The sequence below is a fragment of the Nicotiana tabacum genome, chromosome 3 (genome assembly GCF_000715075.1).
Source record: "Nicotiana tabacum cultivar K326 chromosome 3, ASM71507v2, whole genome shotgun sequence".
NCBI classification, from domain to species: domain Eukaryota; kingdom Viridiplantae; phylum Streptophyta; class Magnoliopsida; order Solanales; family Solanaceae; genus Nicotiana; species Nicotiana tabacum.
This window is the reverse complement of record NC_134082.1, coordinates 158,855,147-158,867,485: the sequence shown is the minus strand read 5'-3', so window position 1 is coordinate 158,867,485 and position 12,339 is coordinate 158,855,147.

Below are 12,339 nucleotides of genomic sequence, written 5' to 3'. Positions count from 1 at the left end.
CAATATTAGCAAAAGGTAGCTATTTTTGAAACAATGTCCCCTTCACACTTTCAAATAAAGTTTGAGGCCGGGGAAGGACACCTTATGGAAGAAGTGATGTTCCATTAACAGACATGTCCGTTCTTTGCGAAAATAGCCCTTCGACAATTTGAAGATGTTCTAAGTCTATTCCGGCAAAAATGACTCCAAACGCAACCGAAGCTAGGTCGGCTTACTCTTTTGACCAAAGCACCGAACATATTTGTTTTTTTGGTTATTGTTTTCTAAATGAGGCCGAACCATATGTAGGTTGTCTACGTATCTCACGTCCGCTGAGAATCAAACCTACGTAGGTTGGTCAGTTTTCACATAATCGGGAAAACATGACATTGATTTATTTGGAAAAATTTAAGGCCGAGTTTCAGGACATTTTCCAAATACCGGGGTTGTCATAACCAAGCTTAATTTCTCTCTTACCTAACTCTTGGTTTATCTCTTGATTTTCTTTCCCTAGCCGATCCACATGCCAGTCGAAGCAAATAAATTTACAAATAGCACGTAAGATGTATCAGAATGGTCTTTTATTTGGGGTACACCTGTCCTAGACGGACCCATCCCCTGTGTTGAGTCCCTAAAGTCAAATGCATGTAATGCATACAAACGTTCCTACTAGGGATCCGGCGTGAGGCTATGTTATTCTAGGTCTAAAAACTTAGAGGTGTGTTCTAGAAATGGCTTACCCAAGCTGACAACTCGAGCTGAGGTTGAGGCAATGTACCGGGAGCACAAAAATATGCTCGGCCTAGTTGTTGATCCAGCCTCGTTCTATTTGGTATGACCTCTAGCAGAAAAGTAGGCCACGAGCACGTGCATATCTTAAATTCAGACGACTCATATGGGAGGCGTAAAAAGGTAGTTTATACGATTCAAATAATATCAAAGCGCTAAATGAGCGACATTTAGCAATTTAGGCCCAAATAAATCACAGTATATACAAAAATTAATAAAGCCAAATAAAGTCAATATACAAGCTCGAATTCTTGAAGTCCTCGGCAAAGTCGCCAGAGCTGTCACACCCATTTTTACCCCCCAAAAGATATTTATGTTATGGATGTGGATTAAAGAGTTTTTTCAATTAAAGTTACATTTTTGAAGTAGGGATTATTTTAGACGAGGTTTGGTAGGTTTCAACATCGTTTGCCGAATTCGGAAGTTTAGAAGTTCTTAGGCTTGAATCTGAGGGTGATTCGGTGTTTTTATGTTGTTTTGAGTATTCTGAAGGTTCGACAAAGCTTTAACGATGATATGTAACTTGTTGGTATTATTGGTTGAGGTTTCGAGGGCCTCGATTATGTTTCGGATGGTTGACAAATTAGTTTTTAATGTTTCAGGGCTACTGGTGTGACTTCTGCTAGTTTTTCCGCACCTGCGGAAGGGGAGCCGCAGGTGCGAGGCTGCATGCGCGAATTGGGAACTGCATATGCGGACGCTGTGAAGTTTGGTCTTCTCCGCAGAAGCGGAAGATGAGTCGCAAGTGCGCACCGCAGGTGCGATGGGCTGATCACAGATGCAGAAATGGTACATTAAGTGGGTTTTGCACCTGCGATGGAACTCCCACAGGTGCGGTGCCGCAAAAGCGGGAATATGACAGCAGATGCGGTTTTTGTTGGGCAAAAAGCCCCAGCTTGAGGTTTGTTCTTCATTTTTCAATTTTGGGTCTGAGGAACTTGGGAGACAGGCAATCTTTCGAGGGATTTGAAGGAGCAACGTTGGGGTAACTGATTATAATCGATGATGGTTTAAATTTCATGAATCTATGGTTTTATTCTTCATTTAATTGAGAAGTTTAGCTAGAAAATTGGGAATTTTGGTCTTGAAAATTGGAGAGCGAATTTTGAGGATTTGAGTGACCAAATAAGATTGGATTTTGATAAATTTTGTATGTATGGATTCGTGAGTTAATGGGATTTCTAATTTTGTGATTGTTGTCGAATTCCGAGACATGGGCTCTGGGCTGAATTTGAGAGGATTTCGGGATTTGTGCCTAATTTGATAATTTTTCTTGTGGAACTCATTCCATTAGCGTATATTGAGGGTATTGTTATGATTGTGGATATATTCGGAGCGTTTGGAGGCCGATTCCAGAGGAAAGGGCGCCGCATAGCAGGGATTTGAGCGGTTTGAGGTAAGTAATGATTGTAAATCGTTTCCTGAGGGTATGAAACCCCTAATTTCACATCGTTTGACTATTGTGAGGTGACACACATGATAGGTAACGAGCGTGTGGGCGTGCACCATTGGGATTGTGACTTGGTCCGTCCCTTAGCAACTATTAAGTTGCGTATTTGACTAAAAACTATATGATACTTATACGTTTTAGCAAGAATTTCTATAAATTGGGCTAAATGCTATATTTTGGCCCCGTGACAAAGCTATTGGACCCTTATGGGCCTTTTCTTATCATTTCCTCACTGTTTTGATTTAAGATCTATACTCAGTCATGTTGTGTTTACTCATTTCATAACTCAGTCTTTATTACTCCATTTTTATGCATAAAAATGTTATTTTGGGCTGAGCACCCTGTTTTTATTGATAATCTGAATGGCTTGAGAGATTTATGACTGAGTGAGGCCGGGGGCCTATTTTTGTGAGGATATTTATGGGATCGAGTTTCATGCCGCAGGATGTTGTTACTGATTCATAATTGGTCAGGCCGAGGGCCTGATTGATTTATGCCATGAGGTGGCGTGTTATGAGGCCGAGGACCTGATTGATTTATGCCACAAGGTGGCTTGTTATAGCGCTTGGTCTGTAGGAGCCCCTTCGGAGTTTACATACTCCAGAGAGTGCGGGTACCCTGAGTGAGTGTTATGATATTTTGCCCGAGGGGCTGTTCTTGATTTATGTTGGGCCCGAGGGGCTATTCTTGATTCATGTTTTGCCCGATGGGCTGTTTATGAGTGACTGCGAGGCTAGCCCGAGGGGCAGATTTTGGGTGATGTTATGCCCGAGGGGCGGTTTATGATTAATGTTGCCCGAGGGGCTGCATACGAATTATGTTTTTATCCTAAGGGTTGTTTATGTTTTTCATCACTTTTACTCTAAATTTCATTGAGCCTCTGTTGAAACTGTTGAAAATCATCTTCAAACGATTTTTACCGAAAATTGGATTTTAAACGAGATGATTTGACTCATATACCTATTTGGAAGTATTTTGTACTTACTAAGTTTTCATGATGTGGACTTTTATATGTTTCCTACTGCTCAGTCTTATTTACCTTAATTACTTATTGAGTTGCGTACTCACATTATTCACTGTATATGTGCAGATCCAGGAGTTGTTGGTTGTTCTAGTGAGTGTTGATTTCATTTGTCGCGGATCTGTTGGAGTTAGCAAGGTAGCTGCATGGCGATCGTAGCCTTGCTCTTCTCCCTCTTATCTCCCTATAGATATTAGTAGTTGGTTTCTAGACTATTTCAGTCTTGTTATATTTCGGAATAGTTGTATTATTTGCTCATGACTTAGTGACACCCAAGGTCGGGCTTTATTTCCGCATTTTGGTTTTTGAGTTTATCTCTTTATGGAAACTTCAGTATGAAAAAGGTTATTACATAGATTTTTAATGAAATGTCATTTTATTTTGGGATGTGTCGGCTGGCCTAGTTCCATGATAGGCGCTATCGCGACCGGGTTTGTTTTGGGGTCGTGATAAGTTGGTATCAGAGCCTAGGTTAAATAGGTCTCACGGTTCATGAGCAGGTTTAGTAGAGTCTCGCGGATCGGTATGGAGACATCTGTACTTATCTTTGAGAGGATACAGAACCTTTAGGAAATTCCACATTCTTGAATTCTTATCGTTCATAATTGATTCAGCTTGAAGCGTAACTCTTTGAATTCCTTCCACGTGTTTGTATACGCGCATGAGCGCTCGGTATCAGCTGTATATCAACGACCTGTGATTACCTAAAGGAGGGGTGAGATGTGATTTTTGTATGTTGATATTGGGCCAGTCTGGAGGACTTGATGTCAGGTTTTGCTTGTAGCTTGAACACTGAGGTGTTAATTGTATGATCACGTGTTTTTGGGATTTATATGTTCGGTAGTGTCCTTATTGGTGGAAGTGATGGCTAGATGGATACGTGATGTGTATGGTGTGACTGCGAGATGTGTTCATATGATCTAAATGTGATAAGAAGGGTCTGCTTGAGGGTAGAAAAAATGATTTGGTGCTTGATTTCCATCTTGATTTGATGTATAGCCCCAAGTTATGGGTGTGTTGAAGGATCTTTTCATGTAGTTTAGTTGGGGAATGAAGTGGATGTCATGTCGTGGTATGAGTTCAGACTCAGGAAGATTTAGTTATTGCATGATGTTTATGAAGTGGAAGGGTATAAAGAGATGTTAGTTTGAGGCGAAGTAGGTGGGTTATCTCCTGCGGGGTGTCTTAAGGGCGTGTGATCCCTATGTTGTTTTGTAGCGAGTCCTCTTTTTCCAATCAATTATATGTACTGCAGTTTGAGTTTCGATCACGTATGAGAGTTGTCTTGACTGTTACGAGGGTGGATGCGAGATTTGTAGATGATTTGAACTACTAGATGGTTTGTGTTGCACGAGCTTATGAAGGATTTAGTTTAATCTCACTATGGTATTATGCCAGTAGTAGAGTATGGGCATTGTGAGTTCCTATGTGTTTTGACCTATGTCTTTGAGCCAAGTGGGGGAGTATACTGTTGATAAGTTGATTGGGCGGCTAAGTGTCGTATTAGTTTCAGTTTGAAGTATACTGGTGAATCAATTATGGCTTACATGGGTTGAGATCGAGGATGAATCGAGTAAAGGAAATTTTGGATAAGGGTTGTGTTATGCCTTATGGGTGTATGAGAATCACGGAATGACTTGAGTGTTATTGGTGACAGATATAATGTACATGGAGCATGAATTTAATTGTCGCATTAAGGTGGGGTTACTTCCTAGGATGTTGGAGTGCTGATGGAGCACAGGTCGTTCGGTCCGTTTGATTAGTCTAATTGAGATTTGAGAAGAGTGGATGACTCCCGAGGATGATTCTAATGGATTTAAGATTCAAATGTAGCAATTGGGGATCTTCAGGATGTGTGTTTGGCTAGAAACTGGGGTTTACATTGGAGGGTGTCTAGACTTGTGGCATTTTTATATTGGCATGGATTCTACATATCAGTATCAGGAAGGTGAAGGGAATGGCTTTAGGTTCGCAGAAAGTCTTTTTAGGGTAAATATTTTGAATGTGGTACTTTTGGGGATATTTACGAGAGTATTCAACGGCTTATGATCCTTAGGGCGGTGTAGTTTTATGCTTGGGTCTCGTGTGGTGAGTCTAGGTTGAGGATTGTGGTGTTATGACGAGGAGAAGTATCAATTTGAAGGTAATTCAGATGGAACTCAAATAGATAGGACAGCTTGGTTGTAGGTTGGATCAACATGGTAATGGTTATGATTAGTTCTTTGGGTGTTTATGAGGTAATGAGTTTCTACAGGTACTTTGTGGCAATGCACTTGGGTTTTTTGATGACCTGTGCAACTTGGTTGAGTTAGAAGGAATCAGTCATGAAGGTTTATTTTTGTGCATATGGGATTTGGAGAGTTCTTGATGGTTTCTACCACGGTTAGAGATGTATATTTTCTACTAGTATAAGGAGCATGTGATGTATAGTAATTTTATCCTAGGTGGGATCAAATGGAAAGTTCTTTAATAGTTCAGTATGTAGTTATTTATGATTCGGAGTGGATTATGAAGTTCTTACATTTATCATAGGATAGCATGGTATATGCGGTATGTTGTGTAGGATTGAGATTTGCGTGTGTAAGGAAAAGGTTCAGTTCTGAAAGGAAGGTCATAATTCTTAGGCAGCATGGACAGTTTCAGATGACTATGTAAATGATACTACTAATTGGTATGGCTTGATGAAGGTATACATTTCAGAAAATGCAATATGTTTGAGTTACTTTAGTGGTATTGCAGCACTCTCTTGTCTGATTGACTATTGATATTCATGTTTGCTCAGAGGCACAGAAGAATTTTGGGAGTATCCCTCGTGGGATGATCGAGTAGTAGAGGTGTGTTAGATATTTGGGCGGTGGAGTTGAGATCGGATATGGTGATTTGTGTGCCTTATAGATTTGGAGACTGGGAGTTCTCATAAACATGTTATTTTGTGGTTGTGGACTGTGAAGATGTGGCCAAAGCTAGTCAGATGTTAGTATGTGCCACGATTCAGTCATTATGAGCTTTCGGAGAGTTATTTATCCGTTATGGGTAGCCAGAGTTAATAAGGGTTCATTGGTAGGCCTGTATGGATGTGTGTTCTACATAGGGTCGGATTTGTTAACTCCGAGTAGCTATTGTTGAGGAAGGTGCCATTCGGTTGTTGTTAAGTTTATTCATGTCCCGAGATTTGTTGTGAGTTACTCTTGTAAGCTACGTGGGATTGCAACTCGTTGATATTATGCACAAATGATATGGTTCTTTTTGGGCTTTATAATGGAGATTGAGCGAGGCGGGTATTTGGGTGTTGCATGATTGATTGCGCATTAGATATGTCCTTTTAGGCTGGTATGACATTGCGTCATTTGCTTCTCCATGGTTATGGTGATTCACTTTTAGTACTAGACATCAAATTGCACGTGGTTGTTGATTTTAAGCATGGTGACTTGAGGTGTTTCGTGTGGATTAGTGTTTGGTAGGGTCGCGCATTGCAGTGAAGGTATGTTGGGATATGAACCTTCAGGTTAAATTCATGTGTTATGGTTCTACAATGTGTGATAGGTTCTTATCATCGTGTTGAGGTGGTACTGGTGAGCTTATGGTACAACTCTCTCATTTGAGTACATTTGGATTGTTGCTTTCTGGTGCACGGATTGTGGCTTTAGATCGTATTGAGGTGTCATGTCACTAGAGTAGTCGCGTGGATTAGATGAGGTCATTGAACCTAGAATAATCGGATTCGATTTTAGCATGTTGGAAGGATAATGTCGGATTTGGCTTAGAAATTTACTACAGTCCTTGCCGACGAAGAGGGAACTCCATGACTAGTCTATCGGAGGAATGATTATGATTTATGCGTGTTTCTTTCATTATTGGCAGTATACAAAATTGTTGGGATGAGGCTTTGTTTAATAAGAGGTTATTACCAGTATTGGGTTGTTTTAGCAAATGTTGTGATTAGAAGTTATCGCTATGAGTGTTTGAGTTGTGTGGTATATCATGTGATTTAATCTTGAATTGCGGTTATGGCTATATACAGCGTGTTTGGACTTATTCAGTGTGTAGATGTGAGATTTTAATCTTATAGATAATTTCAGAAATGGAAATTTGGTTCTAAGGTTATGTGCTAGGGTGAATTGTGAAATTCTAGTTATGATATGTGATCAGACCTATATGGGGTAGGGTGACATGGGATCACCCCCGGGTATGTGCATGGTAAGGTTATACAGCGATTTGATGGTTTTCGGAACAACTCTAGGCACGTTCGAGGACGAACGTATATTTAAGTGGGGGAGGATGTAACTACCCGACAGGTCGTTTTGAGCATTTGCACTTCACTCGCCAGTTCTCGGGCATGACTAGCCCCGTATGATATATTATGACTTATGTAAATCGACGGTTTTGGTTTTCTAGGTTAATCAGAATAGATATGGAATAATGATTCTCAACTTGAAGCTTTAAATTTGAAAGGTTTGACCAAGTTTTGACTTTTTAGTATTCGATCTCAGATTTGGATTTTTATGATATGGTTAGCTCTATTAGGTGATTTTGGACTTGGGAGCACGTCTGGAATGTGAATTGGAGGTCCGTGGTAGAATTAGGCTTGAATTGGCGAAATTAAAAATTTGGCGTTTCCCGGTCGGTAGTGGAAATTTTTATATCGAGGTCGGAATGGAATTCCAAATAGGTTCGTGCTGTCAATTGTGATGCGTATGCAAAATTTCAGATCATTCAGACGAGGTTTGGTAGGTTTCTGTATCGTTTGCAGAATTTGAAAGTTTATAAGTTCTTAGGCTTGAATTCGAGGGTGATTCAGTGTTTTGATGTTGTTATGAGTATTCCGAAGGTTCGACTAAGCTTGAATGATGATATATGACTTGTTGGTATTATTAATTCAGGTCCCGAGGGCCTCGAGTATGTTTCGGATGGTTAACGGATTAGTTTTTGGTGTTTGAGGGCTGCTGGTGTGACTTCTGCTAGTATTTCATCACCTGCGGAAAGGGAGCCGCAGGTGCGAGGCCGCATGTGCGAATTGGGAGCCTCAGATATGAACGCTGTGAAGTTTGGTCTTCTCCGCAAAAGCTGAAGATGAGTTGCAGGTGCCCACCACAGGTGCGATGGGTTGACCACTGATGCGGAAATGGTACATTAAGTGGATTCTGCACCTGCGATGGAAATCCAGTAGGTGCGGTGTCGCAGGTGCGGTTTTTGCTGGGCAGAAAATCCCAACTCGAGGTTTGTTCTTCATTTTTCGATTTTGGACTTGAGGCACTCGGGAGAGAGGCAATTTTTCCATAGATTTGAAGGAGCAACGTTGGGGTAAGTGATTCTAACCTATAATGGTTTAAATTTCATGAATCTATGGTTTTATTCATCATTTAATTGACAAGTTGAGCTAGAAATTTGGGAATTTAGGGCTTGAAAATTGGAGAGCGGATTTTGAGGATTTGAGTGACCAAATAAGGTCGGATTTTGATAAATTTTGAATGTATGGATTCGTGAGTGAATGGGATTTCTAATTTTGTGATTGTTGTCAGATTCCGAGACATGGGCCTGGGGCTGAATTTGAGAGGATTTCGGGATTTGTGCCTAATTTGATAGTTTTTCTTGTGGAACTCATTCCATTAGTGTATATTGAGGGTATTGTTATTATTGTGGGTATATTCGGAGTGTTTGGAGGCCGATTCCAGAGGCAAGGGCGTCGCAGAGCAGGGATTTGACAGGTTTGAGGTAAGTAATTATTGTAAATCGTGTCCTGAGGGTATGAAACCCCTAATTTCACATCGTTTGACTATTGTGAGGTGACACACATGCTAGGTAACGAGCGTGTGGGCATGCACCATTGGGATTGTAACTTGGTCCGTCCCGTAGCAACTACTAAGTTGCGTATTTGACTGAAAACTATACGATACTTATGCGTGTTAGCAAGAATTTCTATAAATTGGGCTAAATGCCATATTTGGGCCTAGTGCCAAAGCTGTTGGATCCTTGGGAGCCTTTTCTTATTATTTCCTCAGTATTTTGGTTAAAGATCTATACTCAGTCATGTTGTGTTTACTGATTTCATAACTCAGTCTTTATTACTCCATTTTGATGCATAAAAATGTTATTTTGGGTTGAGCACCCTATTTTTACTGATAATCCGAGTGGCTTGAGAGGTTTATGACCGAGTGAGGCCGAGGGCCTATTTTTGTGAGGATATTAATGGGATCGGGCTGCACGACACAGCATGTTGTTACTGATTCATGATTGGTGAGGCCGAGGGCCTGATTGATTTATCCCACGAGGTGGCTTGTTATAGAGCTTGCGTTGTAGGAGCCCCTCCGGAGTCTGCACACCCCTAGTGAGCGCGGGTACCCTGAGTGAGTGTTATGATGTTTTGCCCGAGGGGCTATTCTTGATTTATGTTGGGCCTGAGGGGTTGTTCTTGATTCATGTTGTGCCCGAGGGGCTGTTTACAAGTGATTGTGAGGCTAGCCTGAGGGGCTGATTCTGGGTGATGTTATGCCCGAGGGGCGGTTTATGATTCATGTTGCCCGAGGGGCTGTATACGAACTATGTTTTTGCGCAAGGGGTTGTTTATCACCCTAAATTTCATTGAGCCTTTGTTGAAACTATTGAAAAGCATCTTCAAATGATTTTTACCGAAAACTGGATTTTAAACAAGATGATTTGACTCATATACTGATTTGAAAGCATGTTGTACTTACGAGTTTTCATTATGTGGATTTTTATATGTTTCCTACTGCTCAGTCTTTATTTACCTTTATTACTTACTGATTTGGCATACTCACATTACTCCATGCTCCTTGTGTGCAGATCTAGGAGTTGCTGAATGTGCTAGTGAGTGTTGATTTCATCCGTCCCGGATTTGTTGGAGTTAGCAAGTTAGTTGCATGGCGATCACAGCCTTGCTCTTCTCCCTCCTATATTCCTATAGATATTAGTAGTTAGTTTCCAGACTATTTCAGTCTTGTTATATTTCGGAACAGCTGTATTATTTGATCATGGCTTAGTGACACCTGAGGTCAGGCTTTTATTTCCGTACTTTGGTTTTTGAATTTATCTCTTTATGGAAATTTCAGTATGAAAAAGGTTATTACCTAGATTTTTAATGAAATGTTGTATTATTTTGGAATATGTCGGCTGACCTAGTTCCATGATAGGCGCCATCACGGCCGGGTTGGTTTTAGCATCGTGACAGTAAGGCATTCCCCGAGTCTCGTATTTCTAGAACAGTCGCTTTATTTACTACATTTGGCTTATATTATTTTTGAATAACCTGTGTTTTATTGGATATCATATTTTACCTATCCTCTTTTAATTAATAAAATATGGAATTATCTTTAAAACGAATCATGTGTGTGAATGCGCTTTGTTTATTGTGCCAAAAATCATGTCATGCGTACGTGTACACAATTAATAGCATTTTTATTATATTATGATTGTTTTGCACAAAGTTGCGCTAACGCATACTTCGGTTTCAATTTTGGAAATCAAGATTATGCCACGTGAACGTATACATAATCGCGATAATTTGATTGATTAAACGCGCCTAAAAGAACTCTAGCGATTTGTGGGTATTTCCCTTACTTACTTTGAGGTTGTTGTTAGGGTGATAAATTATGGATATGCAATTGTGGAGAATGTGTATGACTTAAACATTTTTTCACATCAACCTTAAAACTTTTTACAACATAATAAATTACCAACATTCTATATCTTGAATTATTTTAATATCTATTAATTTATAATAGATGAGCTAGCTTTATAAAAATATGGGACAATTATGTTTTTATTACTTTGGGTCTTTCAAAGCTGAATATTTTTGCCCAAAATCTTTTCTTCTCTAATAGCCCCCTTAGAAATCAAATCATAGCCCAAACAATTTATTCAACAATATCTCAATTAATTTTTATATTTTTCTTAAACAAAAGCTAATGACGTGACAATCTCATGAATAAAATTAATGAACAAACCAATATTACACTGATTCAATGGTTCCATTTCAAAGAAGCAAATAATAGAACACCATACTAACTCTAATACTATTGGTATGTGAAAGGAACACTCTCGAGTGCCTACTAGCCTTATACGTTAATTCTCACCTGTCACACCTCCTTTTTCCGCACCCGAGGGGGCCTTGGATTTTTTCCAATTAAAGGACAATCGAGACGGGATTGGTTTAATTATTTCAGAGTCGCCACTTGGGAGATTTAGGGTGTCCCAAGTCACCAATTTTAATCCCGAATCTAGGAAAAGAATGACTCTATATTACAGTCTGCGTACCAGAAATCCGGATAAGGAATTCTGTTAACCCGGGAGAAGGTGTTAGGCATTCCCGAGTTCCGTGGTTCTAGCACGGTCGCTCAATTGTTATATTCGGCTTATTTATCTGATTTTAAATACAATTATGAACCATGTGCAAATTTTATCTTTTAACCGCTTTTGTCATTATTATTATTTTTACGAGAATTGCAACGTCGTGAAGACATATCTCGAACCACGTTACATCAATGTACCTGTGGTTATCGATATATATCGACTCGGTTGAGATTTGGATTTGGGTCACATAAATGTGCACCCGAATTAAGGAAAATAAATTGTTAAAGGCGCGCCTAAAGCAACTAGCGTCTTGTTATTTTGGGGAAAGTCGTAAAAATTCGTTAAACGGCATATCCCGAATTCTAAATACTTTAATATATACATACATCTAGAGGGCCCCCACAGCTTTGTACATTTTTTTTGTCGAGGCTCGTCTCGTTCTATTTTTAAAAGGAATTTGCGACGTCATGGACATGCATCTCGAACCACGTCACAATCAATGTACCCGTGATTAGAAACACATTTCGAATCCGTCGAGATTTGGATTTGGGTCACATAAATGCGCACCCGAATTTAAGAAGGTAAAATTATTAAATACGCGCTTAAAGAGGCTATCGCGTTATTATTCCGGGAGGGTTGTGAGATTTGCTAAACGACCCACCTTAGGGACTGAATGCTTCAACATATATATATTTAACAAGGGCCCCGCAATTTGTGCGTTTTTCTTTATTTTTTGTCGAGGCTCATCTCGTCCTTATTTTAAAAGGATATCCTATAGCAACTACGTTTCTTG